We start from the raw sequence: 26,563 nt of genomic DNA on the forward strand, positions 1-26,563 counted from the left end.
CTTTTCCCACGGCATCCCTGCCATGTGCCCAGCTGGCATGAGCTATGGGGATGGTGCATGAATGAGCTAGCCTGGGTAGGTGGATTCAGCAGCTGCTTAGGCCAGGGAAGGAGGTAAGAGAGGACAGGCAGAGCTCCTGAGCAACCACCCTCCCACCTCAGTCTGTGCCCCAAAGCTCACTTGTAGATCTCATTCCACTTGCCAGATCAAAGCCCTCTCTGTTGTAGGCCTTTGAGCAGCTTTGGGCTCTGGAAGAGAGAGGCTGGGGCCCAGAGCGGGTATGAGAGTTGGGGTAGGACCAGGAAGGCACTCTGTCTGACAGCCTGACTCCCCTGGTAGTGTTTAAACACCTGGCCCAGCCCTCTGCCCTCCCTCCTCGGCCTCACCCTCTTCTTTCCCTCCTTTCCAGGGCTGCTCCTCAGTCTCCTCTTCCTGGAGCCCTTACAGATTCTTTTTCCCTCTGGCCAGGCTCAATTCTCCATCTTGCCACCAAGTGTGTGTCAGGTACCCATCACAGCGACCTGGTTCCGAGGACTTTACCCCCATACCTGACTGCCCACTAGGGACCTCCAAGAAGAAGAGCAGAAATGTGGCTCTGCCAGGTGTGGAGCAAGTGGGCACATCCCTGGGCACCAGGCCTAGCAAACAACCTTCCGCTGCTGGAAGCAAAGGAAACAAAAAGCCAAGCTCCCTGCACCTGGTGCCCGGAGCCCAGGGACCAGCCTCTGGGTGCCCAAAGGCCTCAAGAAAAAGAACCAGGAAGGGGCCAAGGGGAGCTCACCACATTTCTCCAGGGTAAGAGGCATGGCCCCCACCCACAATCCCTGGCTGCACCAGGCTTTGCCACCAATCTGCCTTCCCAAGAGACATGCCACCTGCTAACTGGGCAAATAGACGCTCTCCTCAGGTCATTTCTCCTCTGGCTGCAGCCCCCAGGCAGGATCTTTCATTCCATTGAGCCCCTCCTCATTCCTGGTTCCTGCCTATCCTCCTGAACTTTTCCTCAGAGGCAGCGACATCACTCTCCTTTTTCCAGTATTGCTCCCTTCCCTCTTTCTTAGCCCCATTCCACACTCCCCTCCTCCAAGAAGTCCACCATGATTTCCCTGCTCCACTGTTGGCAGGTTACCTTCCCTCCCACCCCATCCTCAGCAGGCTAGATTTCCAGCACCACTGTGCCTGTGTACAAACGCACCTGCGCAGTGAAAAGTAGCAGGTGGGGGAGTTATTCTTGGTATATATTATTCCTCAGATGTTTGCAGCGCTTTATAGCTTTCATACCACTTTCCCATACATTAGTTCAAATCATCTTTAAAATAACTAAGAGGTAGGCAGAGAGGGTTAAGTATCTATAATACATTTTTATAGCAGACACTCTGGCCCAGAGAAGGGAGACTTGCCCAAGGTCAGCAAGGCCATTTAGAGAACTCAACCTTAATTTCCTGACCTTCTGTGACTCAGAGACGCAGGGACCATCAGTGTTTGTTAGTCTAGGAAGGCCTCCTGGAGGAAGTGTGTGTATATGCTACTAGAGGAGAGAGAAAGAGACCCAGGTGGAGAAGGGCGAGGGGCCGTGGCCAGTGGGCAGCGTGGGAACCGGCTGGGAGCGTGCAAGGCTGGAGCAAGGGGAGGGGGCGCCACTCTCACCGCAAGGTTCCGCCCCTCAGCAGGCGCAGACAATGGGGTCGCTGTGCCTGGCGCCCCCTCCTCTTGCTCAGCGGCCCGCGTCTCCCCCCCTCCCCAAAGCTGCTTTCAATTTAAACGCCTCCAACCAGCGGGTGCTGCCCCGGGGTGGGGGAGGAGGGGCGCGACCGCAGCGCTGAGCGCCCCTGTAATTTCCGCGGGGAGCTGACCGGCTCAAACACGGCCCCGCGGTGCCCCGACCGCAGGCCCCGAGACCGGAGACGGCGCCCAGACGGTCTTGCCCAGGTCGTGGGAGCGCCGCTGGGGCGGCCTCCTCCGCGTGCCCAGCCAGGCCCTGCTGCCTCCTCCAGGCAGCCCACCGCCTTCACGGAGCCGCTCCTCCAGGAAGCCTGTGTGCCTTCTCCAAACTGCTGCTGCCTCGTGGTCCCCAGCACCTCTAAAAACCCAGCTTCCTTTGGGGGTGGGGGGGAACTCGGGAAGGAGACACGGTCAGGAGTGCCCGTTCTGTTTGTATATTGTGTCTCCCCCATCAGACTAGGGTCTGCGGAAGGTAGGAGTTGGTTCTCTTTAAATTAGGGTCTTATGAAGGGAGGTATTGGGCAGTGCTTCCCCCATCAAACTGGGGAGATCTCTCATAGCAGGTGTTGGGGGGAGGGTCCCTAAAAGACAGTGAGCCAGTGAAGGAGTGTTTGTAAAGCGTGAAGTCTAGTGCTCAGACCTAGAGTAAATTTCTTTTTTAAGTGCTAGCTAATACTACCAGTGATTACATAATAGTAGTTTCTCCAAAGATGGCGCTCTGGAGGAAGCAGGCATGTTCCACCTTACCTCTCTTTCCCCAGTCCACAAGTGCCTGTCTCCCAGCTCTCTGCCCTAGAACAGTCAGGAAAGGAAGGGGACACCTTCTACAAGCTGTACTGCCGCAGCTTCCAGAGGAGGTCCTAACATACATAGATTGTCTCCAGAAGAATGGGTGAGAGCTTTCGTCCCTGCAATCTGTCTGCTCACCCCTCGGCTTAGCACAGATCAGACAGGAAGAGGAAGTGAACAGCAGGAAGACTTCTCTGAGTACTAGCAAGGGGGCTCCAGGGACTTCTCCAGGTTGGGCCCTGAGTTGTGACTGTGGACGTTACTTGCCTGCCAAAGCTCCCTCTGGCCTCAAGTGCTTATTCCGTTCCCTGCTCCCCTCTGCCCAGAAGCTATCTCCATCCACCCTTCCTCCCAGGAACTCAGCAGGAGCATTTTGAGTTAATACGTAAGGGTGAGTTGCGAAGATGGCCTGATTTCCCCGAATCATTGCTGTTCTCAGGCCTGTTTAGATGGGGCTCTGTTGGAATTTTCCAGATTGGTTGTGTGTGTGTGTGTGTGTGTGTGTGTGTGTGTGTGTGTAGCTGTGGGGAGGGAGCTCAGCTGGGGGCCCTGGCTTGTCCTGAGTGCTCTGCTCTACCTTGTTTCCTCCTCATCATGTCCCAAACACCCCTCTCTTTCCAGCCTGGTTGTTGTGGTGAAGCTAATCAGTAGTAATTATGGGGGAAGGAGGGATCCTGAGAGAGACCCCACAGAGACCACCTCATCCGCCCTGGCCCAGTCCTGGTGGCCCTGGCCCCCAGGGCCTAGGCCTGGCTCAGTTCTGCCGGTGAGGGGGAACCCGCCACCCCCACCCCCGCCCACTGCTCTGCCCTCTCCCTGCCAACCCTAAGCCCTGGAGCCACAGGTAAGCTCAGTCTCCCCCAGCTGTTCCTTTCCCCATGCACTCATCTCACATTTATTGGGCACCTCCTCTAAGCCACGGCCCATGCTGGGCACTGGAATAGACTGGTTCCTGCCCTCATGGAGCTGTCATAGGACTTGGGTGAGTGTAGACATTTCAGAGGGAAAGGCAGAGGGCTCCCTGCAGGATCAGAAACCACTTTAGGGAGGCCCTCACTTGCCCCCATCTTGCTGCTGCGCGTGTGTGTGTGGGGGGGGACAGAGGGGGGGGGCTGCCGGGCAAAGCACGCCAGCTCCAGAAGCCTGTGAGGACTTCCTGCCTTCTGCATTCCTTACCTGGCATCGTGCCCAATCCCGCCTCCCAACCAGTGTTGACAGGTGTCAGGTGGACCCAGCTCTGCCTCCGTCCTGGCCACCTGCCCTCTTCCACAGCCTCCTCCATCCACTTCAGTTCTCTCTGCTCTTCTGCTTGGTCAGGGGTCCCTCAGCAGTGCAGACCCTCAGTCAGCACCTCTCAGTCACCTGCCTGGGGCTCAAGGCCCCATGCTGGGACAGCCCTTTGAGACCACGGAGACCAGGTGTCTCGTCTCTTTCACACACTAGGAAACTGAGGCGCAAACAGGTGGAGAGGGAGGGAGAGTGCCAGCAGTCAGGGCACAGAACTAACATGTCGTCTTCTGACTCCCGGTCCAGTGCTCCTTCTGGGGTGTCCTTCCTGACCCTGCACCTGAGGGCAGTGTGGGTCTACTCATCCTCTATCGCCTCACTGTGCCCAGGAGGATGGAGAAATAAACAGGGGGCTCCACCATCTTGCCTTCTTGCCCTGTCCCTGTACCCTGGGCCCAGAGATGGAGTGGTGGGGTGGGAGGGCCCAGAGGGGGCTCAGTTGAGGGTCTCTAATTTGCTCCTGCCTCTTGATGTCCAGAGGAAAGCAGGCCTCCTGTTTCCGAGAGATTGCCAAGCATAAACAGAGGTCATTGCTCCCCCCTGCCCGGAGGTGCCAAGGTGGTAATTAGGCTTGGGGGTGGGTCCTGGAAGGATGGGGGTGAGGGAGCGGCCATTATCCCCAGGAGCTGAGCTGGGCAGAGGAGCTGTGTGGTCCAGGCAAATGGGTGGTTTGTAGGTGGTCTGGGGAATGAATGACTGAGTGTTTGGAAGGGAAGCTGGTGGGGAGGGAGCAGAGGGAGAGAGTGAGCAGCAAGATCAGAACAAAGCTGGGGAGTCTGTCCCCGTCTCACTGGTCTGGGCCCTTGGCCATGTTCTGAGGCCCCACCAGGGAGAGGACCACGGGGCACATGGGTGTGTGTGTGTGGGGGGGGATGGTTTCAGGGATGCTGCCCTGAGCCTGTGAGAGTGGAACACCTGGGCCGTCATGCCTGGGGTTGGGGGAACAGTAAGCTGTCTGCTGAGATCAGGGCCTCTGGGCGCTATCATCTCTCCACCTGCTTCCTCAGCTTCAGGAAAGGTGAGGGAAGGAGGTGGCCAGAGGTGGTTCAGTGCAGCGTTGCTGGCATGCGGTGGGGTGCTGGACTGCTGCCCCTCTGTGCCCCTCACAGCCCACCTCTAATCCTTCTCACTGCAGGGGGAAATTCCATCTTGGGCTGACAAGGACCTTTGATGGGTCTCCACCTCACAGGAGCTGTGGATCTACAAGACAGCCTCCTCCTCTGAGCCCCATCCACTGCTTCTCCATGTCAGGCAAGATAACTTGTATCAGAAACTTCACTGTCCTGAGTCTTGGTTTTCCTACCTGTATAATGGGGTTAATACAAGATTTAACGGTGAGGATTAAATAAGCCAGCTCAGGGTTAGTGTTCCTAAAATGTCAGTTGCAGTAATGACTAATGCCCCACAAGATGCCCCTTATGTCTAGAGGCCAAGTCTCCTCCCTGGAATGGCTACCTGACCCCTGGCTTAGGGACCAGGACTGTGGTGGGCAGGCAGAAGGGTGAGCAGGTTACAGGGAGGGGGTGAGTTGCTGGGACTGTCCAGTGGCCTCATGCTTGGCCCGGGCACATTCCTCCTCCCTCGCTCTCCCCACCTGCCAGCTGCCACCTGTACTGCCAGCAGCACTAGTCACCTGGACAATGCAGAAAAAAAAAAAAAAAGGTGCAGTAAGACTACCAGACACAGGTCCTCAGAGGAAAGGAATGAAGTGAGGGAGCCGGCTGTATCTGGGCAGCCTGCTGGGCACCTCCACTGATGGCCCACATGGACAAGCCAAGCATCTATGTCCTGGTTTCATGCTGTGCCCCCAGCACCCTGGGAGCAGCCTAACAGCAGGGGCTGGGTTTCCACCCTCAGACTGGGGAATTCCTTGAGGCAGAGGATGGATCCTCACCGTGAGACCTCAGGATTCATGAAGGCGGAGCTTACCCAAAGAACCTGGCCGCAACGGCCTGGGCTGGGATTTGATGGGTCAGCCTGGCACCTTTATGGTTTCAACAGCCTCACTCCATTCCTTGCTCAGATCCAAAGTTCACCACTAATGGGAAAGTCCCTGGGGAAGCTCGAGGGAACTGGAAAACCTGGGAAATTGCCTGCTGCCCTGTGATCTGGAAATGGCTGTGTTGGGGGGAAGGGCAGTGCGTGTGCAGAGGCAGGCTCGAGATTAGGGTCCTTCCCAAATCATTCCCTCCCCTCCTCAAAGCCAGGCAGGCTCACCCCTTCTGTGCTCTGCCCCCAAGGAGCTGGAGGGCGAAGGAACTGCTTGGCATTTAGTGGTGGGGTGCCAACAAGGGAAAGAGGGCACCTTCCTCCCCCAGACCCTCCGTCAGGCCAGCAGGGCAGCCTGCAGGGGGTGTGCTCCGGGGTCATTGGCACCATGGAGGATGGCAAAAGAAGCCCAGATGATGATACCCCTGGCTTCTGATGCCAGCACCCCCTCCTCCAGTAAGAAAAGAGAGCCCCTCCCCATCATTCCCCACTCCATCCTAATGTGGATCATGGGGGTTGGAGGGTTAGAAGGTTGGGGAGGGGGCTGGGCCAAATGGAATGCTGCTTCCTAGGCCAGAACTGGGAGGATTGTGAGGCACATTGGGAAGGTGGTTAGGAGTTATTTAGATAGGGAGGGCACAGAGCTTTGGAGAGAAGAGATGACCATAAAACCATCTCTCCCACCACTCGCTTCTGTGCCAAACCTCGCTGAATACCTGGCAGAGAATGTCTCCTGGTTTAAGGTCTACTTCCATGCGCATTCAATGCAGAAGTCTCCGCATCCTCTCCTCAAAAATAAAAACACTTTTACTAAAGGCCTCCCGTGTTCCAGACCTACTGTGTGCCGAATGATGGTGTCCTAAGCCTGAGTGAGTGGCACTCCCTCCCTCAGTTACTCACAGTCTCGGGGCTGCAACACACAAGACAGGTTCCAGTTCAAGGCAGAATGAAATACAAGCTAGGCAGAGATGACAAGAAATCTGGGTGTGCGGGACAGGGAAATTCGTACTGACAAAAGATCAAAGATAACCTCCCCAAGCGTTCAAAAGGGTAATGCAAAAGGTACCTGGAATCTAATACCCCAAAGTGCCTCTTCTGCCTAGAAGCCTCTGAGTCTCTCGTCTACATGTGTCCCCCCCTCACTGTAACTTCTTGAGTTCCTAAAGACACCCTGAACTTATCAGTTTGTAAGGATATATTTATTTATGGGATTATATAATTAATCCTTCTCCCCACTACATCGTAAGTGCCAGGAACAAGCTTGTCTGTGAGCCAAGGTGGTCGGCCATGAAAGTGCACGGCAGGATCAGGGTAAAACAAGCCACTGGATGTGGCTGGAGTTGAAGGGGGTGAAGTACATGGTGGGGGCCCAGGCTGGCAAGGTAAGTTGGCACCAGATCATGCCAGGAAACGTTGAGACTTTATCCTGCTGGCAATGGGGAGCCATCAAAGGTTTTTGAGCATGAGAGTGGCATGTTCCAACCTGTGTTCTGAGAACCTTCTTAGTGCAGAGCGGAGGAGGGATGGGGGGGCTTGGGGTGTGCTCCCTGGAGACAGGGGATCAGCCATTTTTGCAATAGTCTCAGGGACTAGTTAAAAAAAAAGGCCTCAACTGAGTCCAGAGCAATCAAATTAGACAGAAAAGCAGGCACCTTTGACCCACTAATGCCAAAACGATGGGGCTTGGTGACCCGCTGGATGGACATCCTAGTCATGCTTGTCTTGAAGATGGTGATGCCTTTAAGCCAGATGAGGCATACCCGAGGCTCCAGTTTCTGAGGGAGATGAGTTGTATTTGGACATGTAGGTCAGGCATGGAGTCCTTTCTGAGGTCCACTTTCTAATTCTCCCACTTCAGCCAGAGTCTACGTTCTCTGCCCGTCAAGAAACCCAGCTTCAGGGTGGCATACTCCACTTCCGGGCGGTGAGGCTCATAGAGACCCCTGGGGAGTGAGTGGGTGGGCAGGTGGAGGTCAGAGCTGGGCACTGGGCCTCCTGGCTTCCTGCCTCCACTTGGCTCTGCCTCCTACTGGACCTCAGACTTCCTTCCCCTCTTGCAACTCCCACTCCTCAGGGGGCATGGGGGGCGTCTCCCCAGGGAGGCTGGCTAAGAAGGAGACCTGGGAGCTCTCAGACCTGGCCCAGTTCAGGGAGGGTCAACAAAGTGCTTTGATCTCTGAGAGATTCACTTCTGGGGGGGGGGGCAGGGGCGGGGGGCAGGGGCGAGTAGCAGGGAGAGATCTGAACTCTGAGGCAGCTTTAGCTTCAAGAGCTTTGCCCTCCTCACCCTGCCCACCAGATACCCTGTGCACATCTGGATTCTTGGAACGCTTAGCAGGAAAGAAAGAGGGGCTGGGAGACACAGGGGTTGGTGGGGACACATTGGCACCCGAGTATAGAGAGGGGGCACAGGCCCCAGGACACGGACCCTGAAAGGTAATCACAAGGTCCACGCAGGGCCCTCCATGGAGAGCACAGGACACAGCCCCCAGACCCTGGAAGCAGAGCCCAGACATCAGGGCATCACAGAAAGCCCACAGTGAGCCCAGGACACAGAGCAAATACCTGCTGGCAAAGCCCCCACTGAACAGAGATGTCCCTGCATCACCCAGCAAATGCACATAAAAGGAAGAGAAAGTGTCAGAGCCGAAAAGGATCCCACACCGTACCTCCAACGCGGAGCTTCCCAAACTGTTCCCTGGAATCCTCCCTAGGTCAGTGGTCTCACGAGATAGGTCACAGGGAAAGGGGACCTCATTCCCTACTCCAACCAGAAACTCTCCACTTTGTTTGATTTATATACTCGGCTTCAGCCTGAGATTCTGCTTGGGGTTCAAATGTAGGTTGCTGCTAAAACAGACAAAAATAACCCCACATTTTGAATTACTGACGCTATAATTCTACAGACCAGAGAAAATGGGACTCAGAACCCACTCTCCCCGAGTCTAACAACTGAGCTGATCCTCTCAGCTCTTCAAATGTGTGTGCTGGATGAATATATGAAGTTCTGGAATATTGTCCGGTTCCCTTGAACTCTAGGGACTTTCCATGAGAGGGCACATCGGCTTTGGAAGCTGCTGGCTAGCGCCCGGTGGAGAACCCTGGGGGGGGGGGGGCGGGGAGGGCGAGTCATTTGTTATCAGGAGTCCTGTCTCTTAGCTGTGTCAGCCCTAGAACCAAAAGGGCTGAGGCCAGCGGGGGCGGGGGTGGGGGGGAGGAGAGGGAGACCCCTGCCGGAGCTCCAAGGCCGAGGCCGCCTACTCATTAGCCTGGGTGCACAGCCTCTCCTTCAGCCTCTCGCCCCTCGCGGTGGGCGACCACCCAGCAGCCGGCGGCAGTGAAGGGTGTGGCCAAGAAAGGGTTAATCTGCAGCGCCTTTCATCAGCAGCTTGGCGGGCTCCCAAGGCCCACAGGCTGGGTACCTGGGCGCCTACCTACGTCGGTGGGGCGGAGACGTGACCACAGGGCAGCCCTGCCGTCTGCATTCCTCCCGCGTGAGTGCGTGAGTGACAGCCGCCGCCTGCCTGAGCCCCTCACAGGCGCCCTGCCTCTCGCCAGGCCCGCCTCGCAGAGGTGGGGGCCAGTCGCCGGGAGGGGAGTGCCCAGGGCACCCGCGTCTCCTCTCCTCTTGCTGTGGCCCCTGCTCTGCAGGGAGCCCTGTGCTAGGAGGGGGACTAGGAGAACCCTGCTGGGGACAGAGAAGGGCGACATGCAGCCTTCGCAGTGAGGCCAGGATTCAGGGATGGGGAGATGGCCTGGGCTTCCTGAAGGAGGGGTTGGGATCGGATAGGCACAGCCAGAGCTAAGCCAGGGCTCTGGGAATTCGGCCTCTGTCCCCTGTGTCCTCCCCTGCGCCAGTTCTCCACGTACGTTTCAACCCTCCCATTACCAGCCGTCCTCAATTCCACTTCCCTGAACTCACCTACCCTTGCTTTGATCTCTCTTGGAGCCTGTTGGTGGAAACAGGAAGTTGCCTTTGGCTTGAAGCAAACTCAAGCAGGGTGTAAACAGGCCAGCACTCCACCTCAGGCTCCCCCAAGATGGACACCAAGTGTGGGAAGGGCGTTGGGTCCTTCTCTCTGACAAGGTGGTTGAAACCCCCAGGCCTCCCTCCACCCCCAGGCCTGGGGGTTCTCCAAGAAGGCCAGCAGGACTAGAGAGAGGCTTCACAGAGGCATCCTCATCCGACAGAAGAGCAGGCCCCCAAAGTGGAGCCCAGCCCAAACCCAGCACCACTCCACCAGATTAGTGCGCAAAGCACTGCCACCTGGGAGACGGACCTCCCCAGGGTCCGCTTATCCACCCAAGCCTTCTGGGAAAGGAGCACTTAGGCCCACCCAGAAAAGGGAGCTGGGCAACCTAGCTCTAAATTCCGCAGCCTCCCAAATGCCTCCGTAGACCCAGAGTCATCAGACCCAGTAGGAAGCCAGCAGAAAATCTTCCTGAGAAGGTTCCAGTCCCCCTTCTAGCTGACACTTCAAGGTCAATTAGAAATGCAAGCTCAGCTCTTGCTTCCTGCCACTCTCTGTCTGGGTTCTAAGGGCCCTGGGCAAGAGTGCAGAGCAGAGGGAGGGAGAGGCTGAAGGGGAAAGGGCTTGTGGAAGAGAGAGGGTGAGGGCGGGAACAGCTGCGGGCCAGCCCCAGAGCAGCCCACCTTCCAGAACAGCTCTGCCCACTGCTCTCCCGCTCCTCCACAAGTTCTCTCAGACATCTCCTTTACTTCTTCGCTTCTTTGGATTCCGTTTCTTGGACTCCAGTTGCTGCTGTGAGAGCAGGTTTAGTCTAATATCTAGATTTTCTGAAGCCCTTCCCTGCCTTTGGAATCCTGCCAGATGACCTCCTCCTGCTTCTCCATCTTCAGTTAATTATGTAATTAATGTCTGGGGAATGGGGTTCAGGCCACTTTCAGAGGAGGAGCAGCAGACTCTCCTGCACTTGGGGCTGAGGGCTTATTCCTGACCTCAAGAAAATATCCATCTTTGCCTCCACAGGAGATGGGTGAGGGGGCAGAGGCAGGTGGTCTGTCCAGGGGACCCTGCTTTGCTCTCCCCGAACCCAGCCCTGGGGCCAATGACACCATCTCAGTTCTCCCATCACTGAAATGGGATAACTCCAGACACCACACACAGCAGGTGTTCTGAAGGTTCATGTGTTCATTAGAAATGGGTGTTGGGTGGTTGTGGCCCTTGGAAGAGCTGGCCAGCTTGGCTGCTGTGATCACACCCCAAGCCTGTGGTTCTCAGCATGAATGAGGCGAATAACCTAGCTACCATCCCCAGCCCCACTGACCCCCCAAATCAAAATATCCAGGCATTATTACCTTGAAAAGAAGGCTGAGGAACCTACAAATAATAAGAAGACATTAGGCTAAAATTAGGTAAGGACGTAATAAAATCGAATAAGAAATCAGGCAGCAGACCTCAAAATAACTGGTTTCTCCCCCATCCCTCTGGGGCTCATGCTTGGGTTGGGTGACTAGCATCTCAGTTTGCCCAGGACTGTTCTGGCGTTAGCACTGAAAGTCCCTCATCCCAGGAAGCCTCTTAGTCTGGTGCAAAGCAGGACAGTTGGTCACCCTTTCTCAGGGCAGGTTTAGAGATTGGAGGGTCACAGATGTCTGTTTCCCTTCTCTCTGTCCGGTTTTCTTTAGATATCCATGCGGCAATGGACAAATGCTGAAGGCCTGAGAAGTTTCCACTGCCTACCCCCAAAACTATAAGACATCACAATGAAAAGCAGCCCTCCTCCATCTCCTACTGAAGGCTAGGACCACTTCCCCTAGTTACTCCTCTTCCAGGAGAATTCTCCTCCAAGGACTGAGGTCCTGGACCCGTCCCCTAGCTGCCTGGGGGTACCAGGGCTCTGCAGGCAACAGAGAGCCCTGGCACCCCCATGCAGCTAGGGAGAACCTTCCAGGAGACAAGACCCAGCTTGCCATCTGGTGGTAATTCCCCAGGGAAGAGATTTGCCCAGGTGACCTGTAGGTCAGGCTCCTTTAAATAGCCCCAAATTGCCTTTGACACAGGCAACCTGGGGTCGTGCTGGGGGAGGAAGACCCAAGGCCTTGAAGGCCACACCCCCCAGTGGCACTACCTTGAAGCCACTTCTGAGGTGGAGCCTTCCAGCTGTGCAACACTCATCCCACAGGCATTCCTGGGGTAGCTGCAGCAGTGGGTCTCCGGGAGGGGCAGGGAAGGGGTGACGGAAGTGGGGCAGGCCCTCTCTTACACCAGTAAAATGCCTCGCTGTTTTCTTTGAGGAAACACCAGTCCCATGCCTCCCCCACCACCACTCACACGCACACACGTCTCTGTTGATCTCTAAGCATAACCATCACAGTGCAAGATGAGAACCCAAACTTCCAAGGGAGACCTGGTGGGAAAGCTTAGAAAATGCTGTTCCCCAGGCCCCACCCAACAGTGAATCTACACAAACAAACACACACACACACACACACACACACACACACACTTGACACAGCAGAGAGATGGGGCATACAGGTGCTTGGGACATTTTCAGCATGGCATCCCTCATGGCACCAGGTCAAGGGGGTGGGCAAGCCGCCTGGCCTTGGGCCTCTCGCTCAGAGCCAGGCCCCCCAGTCTGGCCAGGGAGCTGTCAAATCCCCCACTACAGAGACAAATGGAGCCGTCAGAGAAAATAGCTTCTAATGGGGAGCAGGAGCCAGGCTGGGCTGGGCTGGGGGGGGAGGACTCTGCTGGCCAGATGTGAATTCTTCACTAATCACACCAAATTGGCCCAATTTGTTCACTGACACGCGGGGGACCAGCTTCATCTTTCTCCCACCAAGCAGGCTTCCCTCCCTCCCGCATGGAAGCACTTTTGCTCTAGGGATGGGGCTGGCCAGCTGACAGCAGGCTGGAGGAAAAGGGGATGAGGCCAGATTTACACACACCCCCTCCCTGGAGAAGCCCGGGAGTTGCCTTGGGCTTGCCTCCCCTCCATCTCTGCCAGGCCCCCCTGAGCCCTGAGTAGTGAGGGCCACACAGTTTAGGGACCCTAGGGAGGGGGGTGAGAAAGAGAAGGTGGCTAGGGCATCTGCTCCCTTGGAAATGGGTGGCACAGGTAGGAACTAAGGAACTGAGAACATTCTTGGGAAGAGCAGGGAGTGGTCTTGGGAGAGGCCAGGGGACCATTTAAGGCAAGATGATGTCACCTCTTAGAAGCTGTCGTTTACCAGATCCCATTAGGGCCACCAACTCTGAGTATACCGGAGAGGGGAGGCAAAGGAGAGCCCTTGCCTTCTTTCTTCAAGTCTGAGATGAGCTGAGCCCTTAAATACTTATAATGTACCCTCTCCTCCCCCCAAAAAACACGTATTGAAGGTGGGACTGCAGCAGGATGGCTGCCAGGGGACCTCCTCACCTTCTACTTCACTTGGGCCTCTTTTTCTCCAAAGCAGAGCAAAAGGCCATAGGACATAAGCATCTCCTGGGGTTTGGGGGTTCCAGGAGGTAGGGTAGGAGTGCTGATGGAGGGAGGGGGTCAGCCGGGGCAGGAGCATAAGTGGAGGCCCTAGCCTCTGGAACTCTCTCTTCTGTTCCTGTACCAGGAAAGGGAGCATATACACATGGGTTTAGACGTCCTAGCCACCATCCAAGGTCCATTGTTTCCCCTGACCTCCCCCACCACCACTTCACTTTCCACCCAAAAAGCCACCCTGGGGCCTAGGGCTTTTAGTGCGCCCAGCCTGGGAGGATGGAGTAACGGGAGAAGCCTGTGTAGACCCTGACACAGGTTCAGGGCTTCTTTGGCAGGGAATTCTGGGGTTCTGGGGTCTAGAAAAGAGACTGTGCCAAGTCCCCCTTAGCTTCGTGGTATACTCACTCTTGGGGAGGGGGATATGGCTGAAAGAGTGCCAGAATAGGGCCATTAGTCTTGGGCCCAAGGCAGGGATGGCAGGGTCTTCTTGCCTGAGGGCTAGGGAGAAGGTGAAGGACGTGTAGGTGCCCCAGTCTGGCGAGGTCTGGAGAAGAGAATGCCTCTCCTCCCCATGTCCCCTCCCCTACTCTTGGTCCCCATCACCTTCAGGCTAAGCCATTCCTGCCCCTTTCCCAGGTCAGCTTTCACCCCAAGTCCTAAACCTTCCCAAGGCCCAATCCTGTTGTAATTAGTGCTACTCCCTTGGGGGGAATTCCACTCCAGGAAACCAGTGGGGGGCCAGCCCTCAGGGGGAGATCAAGTTCTCAGAAGGCAGGGAAATCACCTGGTGTGATAACCTGTGGGACCAGGTATTGCCTGCTCCCGAGGGAGGAGGAGGACAGAGCTGGAAGCAGGTGGCTCAGGAGATGCACAAGGGTGACAGAAGCAGCCAAGCCCTGTAGGTGAGGTCAGAGGGCATCCTGGGAGAGAAAGGGCAGAGGGGGGAAGGAGCAAAGTGCTGAACAAACTCCATCCTGCTCCATCAACAGCTTCCTTTTGTTAATTCCTGCTCCTCCCTACCTCACCTGCCGCCTAGAGTTTTTCCTGGCTAAGCAGAGCACCCCCTCCTGGCAAGGTTACAGAGCTGGCTTCCAGAAGGCTGAGCATAAATAGGAAAGGAGGAAAGCAGGAAAGTCCCTTGGTTTCTTTTAGAAACATCCTCTGCCTTCTGTTTTCTTGCACATTCCTAGTTGATTTTGTGGGCCTATCTTCCCTAAGAACCAGGGCTCTTCTTCTGGCCCAAAGAGTCACGCTGACTCCGGTATAAATTCTAGTTCTGCTACCTACTTGCTCTGTGATCGTGATCTATTATTACGTAACTTTGAGCTATTAGGTAACCTCTCAGAGCCTCAGTTTCCTCATCAGTAAAGTGGGAAACCTACCACAGAGAATCACTGGGAGGACTTTCGGCAGAGCATGTAAGCCTTTCGGGTAGTGGCACCTAGCACACAGAGCCAGCTGACTCAACATCGATTGAATAGTGAATGAATGAATGAATGAATGGATTTGAAGGGCTCTCTGTTACGTCTTTTGCCTAATTTCCTTACAGATTCTTGGGCACCATCTGGATTTCCAACACTGCAAGGACTTAACCCCTCCGTGTCTCAGTGTCCTCATCTGTAAAATGGGAAATGATGAAAATACCTACCTCCTGGGGTGACTGTGAGGACCAAATGAGTTAGACCAGGTAGAGATCTCAGAGCGGTGTCTAGTACTCAGTAAGAGTGGGGGGGGGGGAAGTTAGTGCTTTTAGACTAACTTTTGCCCATCCCCCAACACACGCGCAGGGCCTTTCCCTCTGGTCCACACCACCTGTCTTCAAAGGAACCGAGATGCCCCAGGGCCCTTCCTCTTGCCCTAATCTTACTGGCCTGCAGGCCCAGTCCTCCCACCTTGGAGGTCAGAAAGTCCTTAGCTTAGTAAACTCCTCTCAGAAATACTCTCTCCCACTGGAGACTCCAGAAAAGTCCCTCAGAGCGGCCGCCCCACCCAGGCCCCGTGTGTGCCTCCTGCCTCCCCCTCCCACTCCGTCTCCAGGACTGAGCCTTCTCGTCCCTGCCCTGCTCACAACCAGTGACCTACCTCTCAGCCCTACCCCTCACCGCCCCTCTGGCTGGCACCGGGGCCAATCTCTCCTGGGTGGTGGTGGTGTGCAGGCCGCGTCCACAGCAGGGTTCGGGAGGAGCCGGGGGCCAGGACCAGCCCAGGCCGGTGGCTCAGGACTCCTCCTGCTGAAACCTGCCGCCTCCCAGGACCTGTGGACACACACTCCTCCATCCCCTTCCCTTCCTCTGCCACCAGGAAGCAAGCTCCAAACTCCTTTACCTAGAAACCAACCCTCCCTACCTCCCCGCTGCTGTCCTGAGAGGGCTCTGCCATCCTGTCCCAGGGCTCTTTGTCCCAGTGGGTGGGGTCTGTGGTCCTTGCCTGGCCTCTCTAGACAGTCCTTCTCCCTGTGGCTGACCTGCCCTCATTCTGGAGTGGGCTCTGTCCCAAACGGTGGGAGAGGAAATGCAGTGGCTCTTGGCTAGCAGTACTTTTCAAAGTTCTCCCTGGGGTACCTGTAAGAGCAGGAGCTGGGTCGGGGGAACACCACTCAAAGCAACCGACTCACAAATACTTTCATTGCAGCGTTCTGTTTCACCTTTCACAGACATGTACGTATGTACACGCACATTTCACTCCATGTTATCTCCAAGTTTGCTTTAACAATAGAAGCAAGCTCTAAAACATTCTAGTTGAATTACTTTTTTCCCCTCCAAAAATCTTTGGGTCAAATATCAGAAAGATGTATAATAGCTTGGGGTACTCCTTGGCACACCCCATGTGGCCCAGGATACAGCAGTGTCTCTGTTGGAAAAGCTCCAGCTGAGTACAGGAGGAGGGGGAGGTCTGGGGTAGAAAGCATGAACAGGTGGTTAGGGAATGTTGGGAAAAATTCTAGCAACTGTTCCTCGGAGCTGAGCAGACCATCATTTCTTCCCTTCCCTTGCCAATCTGACCTGATCTGAGACCAGCCCTAACTTCTAAACATGCCCTATTTGTACTCAGATTTTTCCCCAATGGGGTTTCCCTTAAGGTGTATTGTTCCCAATTCCAGGCAATCCAAACCTTTGCTCCAATCCAAAGAAGAGCTTTTGGCAGTCCCAATTCTGGAAAACACCAAAACAAAACCTGGCACACCCCGACCTCTGCCCACCCAGCAGCATTCTTCACCTTCCATCACTCTGTGCCTCAGTTTCCTCATCTGAACTTAGGTCTCTAAAGATGCCTCCCACAGCAAGAATTTTAAACCTGCTTATGGAAACTGTAAGCCTCACTAGAAAATCGGTCTCCTTACTTCAAAACTAATATTCTTTAGGGATATGAAAGACAGTTTGCAGAATATAATCAATAATGTTGTAAAGATTTTGTAGGGTATCAGATGGGCACATGTCTTATAAGGGAGACCACTTCATCGAAGGTGTAGATGCCTGACCACTGCACTGTACACCTGAAGCAGAAGGGGAATAATACTGTATGTCAACTATAATTTAATATGTATATATGTATAGTCACGAGCTATGGAGTTCAACATAGGGAACAGAGTCAAGGGAATTGTAATAGATATGTACGATGTCGTGGGGGCAATAGATTGGGGGAAGAGGGTTGTCACTTTGTAGGGGGTGAAATGTCTGGCTATTGCATTGTTTTGTGCACCTGAAACTAAAAAAACAAAAACAAAAACAAAATACAAATATTCTTCCAGTTAGCCCACAAACATTTATTGAGCCACTACTATATGCCCTGCTCTGTGCAAGGTACTGAGGCTGCAAGCAAAGTATGGTTCCTGCCCACATGAAACACGAATGTGGGGATTAGCAGTATGTTAGAAGTCTGCCTTTCATTTTTCATCATATACACTTAACATATCTTAGGTACCAGAGCCTCTGGAGGCCTGATGAGGTGACCCAGCCCTGCCCCTGCCCATGTCCTGAATGAAGACCACGCGTGGACACAGGACAGCACTGTGATTAAGCACTCAGACTTAAATGCAGGCAGCCTGGTTCGTATCTAGTCTCTGCACTCATTATTTAACCTCTCCAAACCTCAGTTTCCCCATGTAAAATCGACTTAATACAGGCATTTTAGAGATAGTGTGGGTTTGGTTCCAGACCACCACAATAGAGTGAGTATTGCAATAAAGCGAGCCGTAATCTTTTTGCTGGTGGAGGGTCTTGCCTTCAGTTTGTAAAAGATGCAATATTGGTGACGCTGAGTGCAATGACATGAGGTAGGTATGCCTGTAAGAGTACCTTCCTCACTCCTCTCCTACTGCTGCTGCTACCCATCTAACCTCCTGCCAACCATGTTCCCTGAGCTCTCTCTGCTTCCACACACTGGCCTTCTTGCTGTCCAATCTGCCAAAAGCCGAGCAAAAACCCACTGCAGGGCCATTACTTGCTGTTCCTCATGGCTCAATGGCTGGACCGCCAATAGTGAAATGGCTGTCTCCCTCATCTCACTCAGGTCTCTGCTCAAATATCACCACCTCCAAGAGGCCCATCCCTACCACTCTCTGTCCCTTTTTGCTGTTCCAGATTTCTTCAGAACATTTATCCCTACATTATAGATCTATTTTCTCACGTGTTTATTTCATTCCTCTCTCACTAGAATTTAAGCTCCAAGAGGGCAGAGATTTTGTCTGACTTTGTTTTTTATTGTATCCAGTATCCAGTCTCAGTATCCAGAATAATGCCTGGCACATAGCAGATGCTCAATAAATATTTCCTTGAATTAATCTTGAATAAATAAATAGTGGAGCTGTGGAAACACAACAAGCTAAAGCCCGTGAAGCGCTTTGCACCATCTCTGGCACGTGGTAAGCAAAAATAAATGGAAACTTTTATTATTAAACACACATCAATGGGCCTGACGGAAAAAGATTGGAATTTCAAAACAAAATTCAGCCAAAATGACATATATATTGCTTCATGCAATAAACATTTCTGTTTCAGTTTCTGTCATCCATCTTGATTAGAAGATGGTTTAAGCCACTGTATTTGCTCCCAAAATTCAGCCTGCTCAGCAACTGCCAATTTCTCCTTTTCTTTACGCCCCTTCATCCCACCTCTGAGTGAGCAATTTGGAAGAAAATCAGTGAGATGTCACTTCTAGGGCCAAAAGAAGTGGCCTATGTCACCCCCGCCCCAAGGCTGTTACTCAGTGATAACAGAAGGTGAGAAACCAATGATTACCATCACCCATGGGAGAGGTTTGTCTTCTCCAAAGGAGCCCTGAATAAAGAGAGGATGATGAAGAGGCCCTCCTGAGGGGCCTCCTGCCTCTCACTGGGAGTCCCCCCTCAACCCTGAGTCATATCAACCTAGAGCTCTGGGGAGAGCGATGCCACATCGCCTCCCTGCCCTCCGTGCTAAGAGAAGCCGCCAAACCCCTGCAAGTTGCCTTTGCTTTTCCAGGTAGTGAAGACAGAAGGCGAAACACGTGTTTCTGGTGTCTAGTATGGCCTGCGAGGCAGAGAGGTCATTCACCATTGTTTCCCTTCTCCCAACTGTGGGTACAAGCTGGTAGGCGACAGTCCCTGACCAGTTTGAAGGGAGTGAGACAAGTCCCTGCCCTTGGTGGCTGCCCCATAAAATCACCAAACACTTACTGGGCAGTACCCTACCTAATAAGAGAGGTGGGGTTAACAGCCCTAATGACAGCTGGACAAACAGCCTCAGAGATGTCTGCAGAAAGCCAGAACACAAACCCAAGTCTCTGCCATCTGGAACCATCACAGTGGGCAGAAACTTCGTCTGCCAAGAGAAGAGGAAGTGGCCGTGGGGCAGGCTTCCCTCAGGAAGAGTAATTCACAGGACTGGGAAGGAGAGAGGGGTGACAGGGAGCAGAGGGCAGGAGGCCAGGGTTGGGGTGCCAGCCTGGGATTCGACGGCGGGGCGGGGCGGGACGCGACGGGCCCAGCCAGGGAGAGACAGCCGCGCCCTCTGTCGCCCCACCGCCGCCAGCCGCTCGACCACGGCCCCGCCCGCAGCGGAACGAGAAGCCAGCGCGTCCTCGGCCATCCCCAAACTGGATTAGGGGAGGAGGTGGCGGGGACCCGAAGCCTAGTTGTAAGGGCTGAGCCCCCTTCTCCTGCCCTCCCCACAGTTCAGAGCCCCGGGGGAGAGGGTGGGGTATAGGCGCGGTACAGGAGGCGCGGGGCCAATCTTGGGGCCCCAAGTCTAAGAAGACATCCGCCTGCAGTAGAAATCAGGCGGTGGAGCCAAAACAGAGGGGTCCGCGTGGGCCCGGGCGCCCAGAACTGAAGGGCTGGGGTGGCATCAGTCCTGAGCCCGGGCCGCACCGGGAGGGCGGGGAAGGGATGGGGCCCTGGGGCCGCTGAGCTGCGCAGGGAAGGGAGATAGGAGTTTTGGAGAGCTGGATAGACCACGGTCTGCACGGGCCAGAAGTTGGGGTGACTTTTTGTGCTAACTTAGCTCCCCCGCGGCTGCAGACAGACACAGGGGCTGCTTGCTATTGGCTACAGGCCTGCTGAACAGGAATGAAGACTTGAGTGAAGGTGCTGCTGAAGGAGGGGGTATTAAGGGGCTTGTGTTAAAGCTGTGAGTGCCCAACACCTTGTATAAGACAGAAATGCCAACTGCAGAGCCATGCATGGGGTAGGGGCTGGGGGGCCTGCTAATAAAGATGGTGGGGACTGAAATACCCCAAGGTGCTGTGCTGCTAGAGTGGGTGGGCTGGTGTGGGGGGGGTGTGGTCTCCTCAACAAGTCCCTAGCATACTGGCAAAATCCCCCACCTCCCTGAGCTTCCCTCCACTTTAAGCCTTCTCCCTTCATCAGCCCCCTCCCTCTCACTGATCCCTTCCCCTTACTCAGTCCCCTCTCCTTTGGCCCCTGCCAATCCCTGCAGAGACTGTACAAGGAGGCTGCCACCTCCTCCAGCCAGGCCCAGACCTGCTGTTCCCCCCTCCCCCACTGGAGATGGCCCCAGGCAAGAGGAGCTTTCTCCTGAGAGGACCCCAATTCGTTTTAGGGAGGTGACCCAGAAGAGGGGCTTGGCCTTGAGTGCAGGCTGGTGACTTCAAAGCGCGGTGGGTGGGGTTGGCGCCTGGTCACAGGTGCCACTCAGGGTGGGCCAACCTGCCCAACCAGGTCAGGGCTTGTGCTGCACCCCGCCCTCTGCCCAGAACATCGGCACAGGCCTGACAGCAGCCCCACCCACCACGGAGTCCTCTGGGCCTCAGGAGAAAGACCTGAGACACAGGCTCCAGGATTCACGACAGAGGGCCTGGCAGCGTATCCCATCCTTCTCCCACCCTGGTGCCGAGTGCCTACACACACCCAATCTCCCACATGCACACCCACAGAGCTCCCTGGCCAGGTAGAGGCAGAGTTGGGTTACAGGACCTCAGTAGGCTACACCTAACTTTGTCCACAAGTTTTTCCTGCTGACTATCTTCTCCTCTTCCTGGAATTCTTAGGAAACTAGCAGAGGATAGGTCAGTCCTCAGTCTGGCACTGGCTCCTTTGGGTTATGGAATCCTTGGAGCTGCGTTGGCCGAGACTCCCTCTCTCTGCAGGGAGTCCTCTGCCCCCCAACCAGACCACATGTCAGATGGACATGTGCATGTTCCTTCACATAGCACCAGGTACTCAGGGCCATGCTAGGCTCTGGGGCTTAAAACAAAGGCTAAGAATTTTTTCCTTCCCATAGGGAGCTGATAGCCTCAGTTTGCTTGTCTGTAAAATGGGACTAATAATAATATCTACCATACCATGTCGTTGTGAGGATTAAATGAAATACCATGTAAAATTCTTAGCACACTGCCTAGCATAGAGTAGGTGCTCAATAAATGGCAGGTGTCACTGTTATTGGTATTAATATTACTCTAGTGGGGAGACTACATACGGAGAACCACGTATGCTGTGGAGGGGACTGGACCCAAGCAAACTGAGTGGGTCCTGGCCTTGTACGGATTGCTATTTGCCCCTGCACCTACAGCTCACCCCAAAAAAATCCCCAGGATTCAGACTGACCCATCTATCTATGAGAGGGGACTCCAATCCCCCAGGCAGAGGCAGGAATGGTCAGCGGGGCACTTGGCTCATGGCCACATATGGTGAAGACTCACTGAGGGAGACTAGGGCTCCAAGAGGAAGAGTCTCAGTCAATCAAGTTCCAGGAAGGCCTCATGGAGGAGAGAGCTCCCAGGAGCAGTGGGAATAAGCAGAGGGAAGTGGCTGGCATATCCTGGGCCAGAGATAAGATGAGACAAAGGAGGAGGGGAAGATGCTGGGAGAACACAACCGAAGGTAAGTGGGTGGAGAGGCAAGAGAAGTGGAGAGGGCTCCCCACTATGGCTCCTTCCAGGCCCTGGGCTGGCAGGAACAGGCTGGGTACCAGTGAGCTATGTCAGTGTCAGGCCCAGTAAGCCTGGCTTCTCTGCCAGCCTACGCCTCTGCAAGATGCATTTCTCTCTGTTAGTCCAGAAGTCCAGTTGGCAGGTGGGCGTTATGTAGTGGACCCCGACTGTGCCCGGCCCTGAGCACAGGCAGTGACTGAAATCGTCAGGTTCCCTGAGCCTGAGTGCCTACTGTCTGGAGGGAGCAGTGACCCCTCTATCTGAGGAGGCCTCTTAGAGGCAGACATCAGGCTGGACAGAAAGGGAGGGTGACAGGGAGGCACTGACTGGAGAAGGAAATGTGGGAAAACAGAGTGGGCCAACCTGAGGACCTCCCCCTGCCAGGGGGAAGGAAAGGAGGGGTGGCCTGGCCAAGTGGAGTGGGATTTGAAAGGCTTCAGAGCCTCTAGGGTCAGGGGAGGGGAGGGGGATAGGAGGGATGCCCTAGCTCTGGTTCCTGGCCTGAGTGGGAGGGGGTGTCTCTCCCTACAGGCCCTGGACTCTGGCTACCTCCCATCTTCCTCAGTCAGGGCAGCAGGAGCTGGATCAGCCACATTCCTCCATTCCTCAGAGGCCCAAGTTGCCATCCTGCTGGGCTTGGAAGAGCCCCTGAGGGCAGGCTGGTCTCAGGGCTGGAAAAACTGGTCTTCCTGCCCCCCCCCCCCCCATCATCATCAACCTGGAGTTCTAGGAGAGGTGTCAGCAGGAACTGGAGGTTCCCTACATTCCACACTGGATGGGAATGCGAGGAGTGGGGGAGGAGAGAAAGCAGGGGAAGCACATGGGAGGAGGAAGTGGGACAGCAACAAGTGAGCCAGGCGCTTCTCTGGCTTTGGCTAGATGGTGGGGGCATTTTTAATGGACTTCAGAAGCAGGACAAGGTAGGGGTCAGAGCTTTTGCTTTCCCAGTCTGAGAGGGAAGATGTCCTGTTTGTAAGCAGAAAAGCTTAAAGTCAGACATCAAGAAGGACATCCCCAACAGATTAACTGGATTACTCTAAAGAAGGACTGAAGTCTTCTCTAAGGAGAAAAGGAAAGCGTGGTGCTCAGACTGGGATGAGCCCGAGAGGTACAACCTTAGGATGGGACTGTCCCCTCACCTTCCCCTCCTCCTACCACGATGGGGAGATGCAAGATGGAGGCACTGTGCCACTGTCCCCATGGACCCCCTCCTGCTTCCCCAGCCCCTAGGATGTGTTAGACCTAAGGAAAGGCCTAGCCCCTAGCACAACCGCGCTAAGAGTATCCTTTGCAACAAGAGAGATTTAGTGTAGACCCCAAGAAGGAACCCTGGTAGCCAAAAGTAAGCTTGTTAATTCCCAAAATTGGCCCAGGGGACATGTCAAGCCCAGCTCTCTTCTTAGAATATTCTCAGTGTGTTACCTGGGTCCTTCTCCCCTCTCTGGGCTGTGAGCCGCCCCATCTCCCTACCCCCACCACCTGCTGTAGTGCTGGTGCAGGGTAGGTCTCAGCAAGTGTGGGCTGGGATCTAATGACCAAGTCCAAGGCCCTTAGGTTTCCATGGCTCCAGGATCTTCTTCCCTAGAAACAAAACCCTGCCACTCTTAAAGAGGAAAAGACCAGGTATCTGCTCAAGGTCATTTCCCATCATTCAGGGAGAAAGGCATTGAGCTTTTGTTTCTCGAATTGCAGGACTCGGATCACCCACTTGCCTCAGAATCAGGGGAGCACCTGTTCAAATGTAAATTCCCACAGTCTCCCCTTTGTAACCCACTAGACCCAGGATCCTGTATTTTACGCTCCTTTTCCCATCGAGGGCCCTACCCATAAGTCCATCAGTGATTCTGAGAGGTTTAAGAATCTCTGCAAGGGACCAGTCCAGTGAGCAGTTCCTAGGGGGCAGTGTTTGGGTGGCTGGGACCAGGTAGGTGGAAGTCTTCAAGCCTCCTGTAGATGCAGGGAGAGGAGTGTGACTGGAAGGGAAACTTCCCCACGGCAAGGGGCCCGAATAACGTAGACCCTTTCCCAGGGTCTCTGCTTCTTTCATTTGACATTCACTTGATAACGTTTACTGCAAGCCCACTAAGTACCAGGCCACTGTGCTACAGGCTGGTCATTGCAGAAGAAGTCCTACCCATCTGCCTGAGGGGCAAAGGGGGGGGGGGCTGGCATGGAGGCCAGAGGATGGATACAATGGCCTCTTAAGGTTCCCACGGACCCAAAGGCATCTCTACCCAGCCGTCCCACCCCCAGCTCTCAGGCCAGGCTTCTCTTTGCCTCCTCACAGCACTGCCCAGCCCAGGTGAGAGTGGAACTTCCTGAAGGTGCTGGAGGGGAAGGGACCTGTCACCCTGTAGTCTCATCTCCAGCTGAGATGTTCCTGAGTGGAACGTCAGATAGAATTAGTAAAATGCATCTTATTGTTTCATCATTCATTTATTCACCAGGCCCTTCCTCTGTCCCACACTGGGACTTCAAACACAGATAAGGCGTACTGGATGCCATCAAGAGACGCTCACAGCCTTAAGGAAAAGCCACACACAGCGTAGACACTTGCAACGTGGGGTGTTCAGGCATTCAATCTTTCAGTCACGTATCCGTGCATCTAATTCTCGTGTATCTAAAGAGTCTTTCACCTGACCCTCTCCAACCACCAGCGCTGCTGTAAAGAACAGGGGCTTTGTAGTCAGAGAGTCCTGAGTTAGAATCCAGCCTTCTGGCACCTGGTGGAAACCACTCAGGCTTTGCTCCTTGCACCTGGGACTTCCCCTGGCTTGTTAGACGGCCAGGAGCAATGCCAGCTAGGGGTAATGAGGTAACAGCACATCAGTGAGCGAGTTTCTCATAGATTTCTCCTGTTGCTACTTCTCCAGTCAAAGCACTTATCACACTGTGTGGGCTTGGCCTGTTGTCTGTTCTCGGACACACACACATTGCATACAGGAGACTGTGGGTCTTGTTACCTAGGTGTGCAGTAAAGGTTTGCTGTGTGAATGGGTGCTCAGTGTGCAAAGATAAAGGAGTTGGGTGGTACCCTGAAAGCTCTGCCTGTGATTGGATCTATTGGCTGGTGCTTGGTGGAGAACCCGCAGTCCCTTGGATCAGGTTATCCCACGAAGGCTTAATGCTGACTCCTCTGACCCTCTTAGTCCCAAGGACACAGGTATTCTGAGCTGCCAGGTGAGTGTGGAGACAGACGCACATATACAGAGTGACCTCCACATAGTCCTCCAGCGGGACCAGAGGGGCCAAATGCAGCCAAAGAGAGGGGGACAGCTGGGTCTCCTCCCAAGCTCTGCCTCTACCCCCACCTCCCCATTTTGGAAGTAACAGTTCCCTGCTCACCCCTGAGAGAAGCCTTTGTATATATGTGGGAAATGTTTGAAATGTCTAGCCCTTACCGTGTGCTGCCGTGAGCAGCCGGTGGCCAGCATGAGTGGCCAGCAACCATCGTGAGATGCTGTGTGCTACTGTGTGCTGCTGTGGGCTGCCAGGAGCAGCCAGTGGCCAGTGTGAGCAGCCGGCAGCCAGTGTGAGCAGCAGGCAGCTGGCGAGAGCTGCTGTGAGCTGCTGTGAGCGACGAGCGACGGACTGACTGGTGACCGACTGCCGCAGCCGGGGTAGCGCAAGGCTCATAATACCAGCAGGGGCCAGGGAGCTGTGTCCTACACAACTAGACTGAGAAACAACGGCTTGAACTGGAATGGGGGGGGAGGCAGAAGAAAGGGGGAGAAAAAAAAGAAATGTCTAGCCCTGAGAGAACATCCACACACTTCCCAGACATGAAGACCCAGGAGGCAGGAAGGTATCTCCTGGGCCCACCACCTACTTTCAGACATGCCAGTCTGATTATCCAGAACTTCCCTGGTCTTTCTCTTTTCTGCAAGAAGCTTCCAACAAAGAGAGGAGAAGAATGTTCCCCTACTGCCCGGTCTGCACCCACCACTCTGTAGGGAGTGAGTAGCCTTCCCTAGACCACTCAGCCAGCTGAGTGCCACCCCAAAGAAGAAGGCCCTGCCCAGGGGGGCGGGGGAGGGAACAGCTCAACTTCCACCCAAGGGGATTTGGGTCAGACTTGAGGAAGGACTTCCTGAACAGGCAGACCCCGCCCCCAGGATTATATGGGGGGGGGGAGGCAGGATGCCCTCCTCTAAAGGGTGACAAATGTGCATACACTCAGGCAGCATCTGTCCAGAGGCTTAAAGCACACACCCACTGTAACAGCTGTTCTGTATCCAAGGAGACTGTTCTACAGAGCATGCGCGCACAAACACAAAGGTACTCAGACAAGCATCCTTGTTCAGTGTTACCTGTGAGGATGAAAGATTGGAGACTGCCCAAATGCCCCTGCTGAGATGTTAACCCCTTAAGAGCACGTCCACCTAGTGGATACTCTGTTGCCCTTAACCATAAGATCGTTCTGTTTACACAGATGGGGAACGATGCAAAAACAAGTCTAGGAACTGTTTGTTCTATTACTGTTTGTTAGTTAAGTCCCATTTATGTTGAAAAAACAGTTTTTAATGCTTAGGAAGGTCTGGAAGGAAGCCCATCAACTTTAACCACGGTGACCTGTGATGCATTTTGAATGCTATAGACTTCTGTATTGTTTACAGAAGTTCCGAGCAGGATGGCATGTAGCACTTTGGTAATTTCTTAAAGGAAACAATGTTTTTTTAATTGAACATAAAGGGTAGAGGGGAGGAAATAGGGCAAGCACCCTAAGAAGACAATTTCCCCTCCCGGCCCCTCACTCCCATGAGTCTCAGCTCCAGTGAATATTTACAGAGCATCTGCTCCAGCCCAGGCAGGGCTTTAGGGAAGAAAGAGTCTGATCTTTGCCCCAGGGGCTCTGGTTAAATGGGAGAGACCATGCCTCAGCAGTCCCTCTACAATGCTGCAGACCCAACCTGGCCCCCACACACAGGCCTGCAGAGGAGATACTGGAGAACAGTGTCTCAGGGTG

At 54.4% G+C, this 26,563-nt stretch overlaps 1 long non-coding RNA gene across 1 annotated transcript; it reads left to right on the plus strand.

The window, feature by feature from the left end:
• The first annotated feature begins 1,672 nt into the window (after nt 1-1,672).
• Nucleotides 1,673-6,549, plus strand: LOC141568849 (uncharacterized). Its single transcript, XR_012492081.1, has 3 exons — nt 1,673-2,902; nt 3,133-3,355; nt 4,934-6,549. It is a non-coding gene; the product is annotated as an uncharacterized LOC141568849 (long non-coding RNA).
• The last annotated feature ends 20,014 nt before the right edge of the window (nt 6,550-26,563 follow it).

The sequence above is a fragment of the Rhinolophus sinicus genome, linkage group LG15 (assembly GCF_036562045.2).
Source record: "Rhinolophus sinicus isolate RSC01 linkage group LG15, ASM3656204v1, whole genome shotgun sequence".
Lineage (NCBI taxonomy): Eukaryota > Metazoa > Chordata > Mammalia > Chiroptera > Rhinolophidae > Rhinolophus > Rhinolophus sinicus.